The sequence below is a fragment of the Anastrepha obliqua genome, unplaced genomic scaffold (genome assembly GCF_027943255.1).
Source record: "Anastrepha obliqua isolate idAnaObli1 unplaced genomic scaffold, idAnaObli1_1.0 ptg000012l, whole genome shotgun sequence".
Lineage (NCBI taxonomy): Eukaryota > Metazoa > Arthropoda > Insecta > Diptera > Tephritidae > Anastrepha > Anastrepha obliqua.
In genome coordinates, this window is record NW_026562179.1 from 5,553,461 (window position 1) to 5,558,613 (window position 5,153).

At 33.4% G+C, this 5,153-nt stretch overlaps 1 pseudogene; it reads left to right on the forward strand.

The window, feature by feature from the left end:
- The first annotated feature begins 3,946 nt into the window (after positions 1-3,946).
- Positions 3,947-4,763, forward strand: LOC129251351 (uncharacterized; annotated as a pseudogene).
- Positions 4,764-5,153: the final 390 nt, after the last annotated feature.

Below are 5,153 nucleotides of genomic sequence, written 5' to 3' on the forward strand. Positions count from 1 at the left end.
ACTTCTCGTTATTGACAAAGCAAGAAATCCTCGTGTTTTCAAAAATTTTAACTGTCCGGTGGAGTACAAAAATTCCAAATCAGCCTGGATGACTTCGGCGATTTTCAAAGACTGGTTTCATAATTCGTTCGTGCCGCAGGTAAAATCCAGATTCATTAAAACAATTTTTTTAACCAAGTTAAATGACTTTAATATTTAGGTAAGAAAATATTTGAAAGATGGGGGACTACCTGAGAAGGCTCTTCTTCTAATTGATAATGCCCAATCACATCCCAACGAAATCGAATTAAAGTCCGAGGATGGTTTAATTTTAACTATGTTTATGCCGCCGAATGCGACACCATTGATCCAGCCAATGGACCAAAATGTAATTCGTATAACGAAACTATACTACAGAAATTTTCTACTGGCTTCCATTTTCAACAATCGATCGAAAAATCGATATCGATGACTGTTTTTTTAACATAGCACACTCAATTGATAAGTCGAACAAATTCGATAAATCGAACAGCGCCTGTTTTAATTAGTTCGAGTTATCGCGAGTGCACTGTAATTGATAGTGAGTTGGTCACATATTATTTAAAAAAAAGGTGAAGGGAAAATAAAATAATTTTAAGTGTTGCTGCCAATTTAATGCGATCGCAAAGTGTATGGTCTTTGGTATGGTAAACAGATTTATGATAAATTATTTGTGTATAATGTATATTTATATTTTAGGAACATTCCAGTACCTTTTGGGAAGTAGACTGCCAGGGTAATGGAGACAAGTTTTTCAAAGATAATTTCCGAATGGAAAGATCCTGCTTTGAAAAATTGTGCTGCAAACTTGAAAAAATAGCCAAAAGATAAACGAACTATCGAAACCCGATTTCACTAAAAAAGCGCGTGGCAATTGCTCTGTATGCACTAGGATCTTCTAGTGAATACAGATCAATTGGACATTTGTTTGGAGGAGGCAAAGCAACTGTTTGCAAAATACTCATCGAGTTTTGCAATTAAGTTGGGACATCTTTGGCTCCAATATATTTGAAAAATTTTCCACTGACAATGGCGCAAATTGAGAATGGAGTCGCAGATTTTAATGCAATGGGCTATCCACAATATATTGGAGCAATAGGTAGGTTTATAAGTAATGCGATAGATGGATGTCATATTGAAATTCATCCAAGAAAGGAAGAAGCCATTGATTACTACAACTACAAAGGGTGGTATTCCGTAGTACTATTGGCTTTGGTAGACGCAAAATATAGATTTGTTTACATACATTGCGGCAGTCCTGAAAGATGCAACGACTCCGCAATTTTTGAAAAATCATCGCTAAAGCGCGAGTTGCAAAGTTGTGCACTTCTTGATGAATTGAGCTTGCAGTATGGATCCACAAAAATACCAGTCCATATTATAGGGGACTCTGCTTTTCGTCTCTCTCAGCATTTAATGAAGCCATATCCGCATAGTGTGACCAACACACCCGAACAAAAAAAATTCAACTATAGATTGTCTAAGTGCCGGCGTGTTGTGGAAAATGCTTTTGGCCATTTAAAAGCCCGGTAAATACAACTTAGAGATTCTAATATTTTTAAAAATTGGTAATACAGGTTCTATTTTAGATTTAGGAGAATTGGAAAAGGCGTGGATAACCACATGTAAACCAAACCAAAAATGTAAACACAGTTATTTCATGTGCATGTGTTTTACATAATTTTTTGATTGCTGAGAAGGATTTAATTTTGGAAAATTGGGTAGTGGAAATGCATCGCGATTCCAGGCGCAATATTCAATACGGCACCAATGCAGTTGACCGATCTGAAGGGGAATCGAAAAGAAATGCGTTAAAGGAATATTTCAGTGAGTAATATAACTTTTTTCATCTAGATTCTCCCGTATGTTTTATTAAATTAACCATAATTTATTGGTTAAAAAGGTTATTTGGTTTAAACAATTTTATCTTCAAACCAGATATTTATTTAAATATTTCGACCTACAAAAGCCACAAAGAGTCCAATTGGTTTGAATCTGAAAAACAACTTTTCACCAGAACAATAAAATTTCTAATACATAATTTTATAAAATAACATTTTATTCATTTTTGAAAAAAGATAGTAGAGGCACTTAGTGCAACTTTAAAAGGCACAATTCATTAAAACTTAAATATCATTTCACATATTAATTTTTAAGCACTTTCACAAGCAATATTTCAAAGGATTTATAAGTTTTAGTTAATTAATTTCTCTCCAAGAAACTAACCACACTTTCTGTCAATAAATCAATAGCAGCAACCTTTTTTTTCTCGATACAATTAACTCAGCAGTTAATTTATTGTTTTCCGTCATAGCAGATTTAATAGTTTCGTTTAATTCACTTACTTTCGCATTTTTTGTTTTTGCTGCAGGTGCGGAAGCTTCGTTCAGTGCTGGAGACGATGGTGGCGAAAATGAAAATGAAGCAGACGGAGCAGCTGAAAGTGAGGAGCATGAACGTGAATCTGACGATATTGGCGAAAGTGATGGAGCTGGCGAAGCAACCGAATCAGGCATGCCTACATATATAAATAGAAATTAACATTATAAAATTAGATGTAAATACAAATAAAATTACATATATAAATAAAAAAAAACCTGTTATACTATCCACAACGACCGCATCAACATTATTAATTCTATCGCTTCCTATTATCTGGTGAACCCTCTGGTAGTGCTTCCAAGAAACAGGAGAACATCCTGTCCCTCGCTCTGCTTTGCATTTTCTGCAAAGGAAATTTTGAGGCTTTAACAAAATTACTTTAATGAAATAATATATTATATGCCTTACCTATATTTCATTGTGAAATTGTGTATTTTGTATTTTATGTCAATTGAACGGACCTCATGTCCAAGAACTCCCAGCGACTGAGCCATCTCCGCATATATATGTGAGTTCTTTCGTGGACCTCGCAATTCAGCTGCCTTCTCACCCCATATATCCAGAAATGCTTCGTCCGCAGAAGGAAGCCAAATAGTTTTTGATTTTTTATGGTTTTCCATTAAAATCAATAACTTCAATTTTATTTTTTGCGCGCACAAACGCTTACCACACGAAAAATATTAAACGTCAATCAAATGTCATATTGACAAATTGCAATCATTGTTGCCATGTTTCGATAAGAATGCAATAATAAATGAGGAAAATGAACAACATTGCCACCACTTAATAATTAAATTAGATGCAAACCCAACAAAACACACTTTGAAAAATGGGTTTAGGTATGGAGTTGTGTTTTAATTTTGTATGGGATTTGACAGGTGTTTTGTTTGGTGTTTGCCCTAAAAACACGATAGCGGCAGAGAACCCAAACTCCGGCTGCGGTGGAAACGTAATATTACTTGAAATCGATCAAGAAAGGCGTTTTAAAACGTAAATAATTCAGAAGGTTATCTTGAGAAGAAAAAAATTGCAAAACTGTTTTTAAATTTGCTGTACTTGAAGAGAGCATACAAAAAAAGAAGAAACGTTTTTTTTTCCAAAGAGCTTAATGAAAGCAGAAAAAGAAAAAAAACAAGAAAGAAAGAGAGTTCTTTTTATCAACTTGTGCTGAGTTCCTTGAAAAGAGCCGGCAAATGTATAGAAATATGCTAACGGACTTAATAAGCAAAAACATAAGAAAAAAACACTAAGCAGCGAGAGATCACTGGAAAATAATATTACCAACATAAAATAAAAGCCACAACAAAACTATCAACAACGATTGGCCGTTGTTAACAACAACAATTACATCAAGCAGCGCACGGGTTTTTTTGGGATATTAACCAGCAATTTGCCAACTATTGAGGCAGCAGAAAATAACAACAATCAACTCTCTGTTAGAAGAAGAAATACACAGCATAGCAGCATCAGCCAAAAGCAAGAGACTTAAGCTTAGCTAAGTACACATATACGTATATTAAATAAGTTAACATATCAGCTTACAAATATGGAAGAACTTAATATAAATAGTAAATTTAAGCTTATTTCAACTAATATTAATATGTAGTATACCACCTTATGATGGGAATATAGATGTCTTAATTAATTTTCTAGAACGTATTGAGTCTATGACACCCATTTTAAACTCATTTACACAAGATTATAAGGTTTTGTTGTTAGCAAATATTAAAGATAAAATTATAGGAAATTCTAGAAGGTCAATTTTAATTAATGGTAATCCTGATACCTGGCGACTTATAAAGCAAGTACTCATTGACAATCATGGAGAAAAAAATTCGGTAGAGGAGCTTATTGACAAAATAAGAGTCTGCAGATGCGACTCAACTATTGAAAATTTTTATAGCGCACTTAATACGCTTTTATGTAGATTAAATAACGCATTATATTTCAGCGGAAATAAGTTTCCGGAAGTGACTAGCGAAAGCAATGCTAGAATAATCTTAAACTCTTTTAAATACGGTTTACCAGAACCAGTTAAAAGCATTATTGTAAGTAGAAACCCAAAGTCTTTAAAAGAAGCATTTGACATAATAAAATCGAACGGATACTTAAATCATAGAAATCGGCCATTTAGTTTCAATAGAAATCAATATAACAGAAATAATTCTGAACCAAGGGAAAACAATAATTTAAATTCTACTTATCAACAGCCTAGACAAAACAACAACCACAGCACTTTAAACAACAGACAACAAATTCAATATAGTACACCAATAAATATAATAATTCCATGCAGTCAAGGCATACCAGCAATAGTAGTAGCAATTTTACTAACAGAAGGCAAAATAGTTCAAGCAGAATAAACAACAATAACAACCAAAGATATAATGTTAATAAAAACCAAAGCCAGTTACATAATGACGATTTACCAGAGCCAATGGAAGTAGGAGTGAATGAGAACGGAGAAAATTTTCTATTAGAAGGGAGAAAATTACCCTATATAACGGTGGACATTCCCGTGACAAAACTGAGATTTATTATAGACACAGGAGCAGAGTTAAGTATAATAAACCCCAAAGTCTGTAATCCAAAATGGAAAATAACGTCGCCAACCATAACATTGAAAGTTGTTAACAGAAACATTTCAACAGATGTGCAATATAGAATTCCACTATTTAAAGAATTTAAAGAAACCAACGCATATGTAAATTTTTTAGAGTTTAAGTTTCATGACTATTTTGATGGCATTGTAG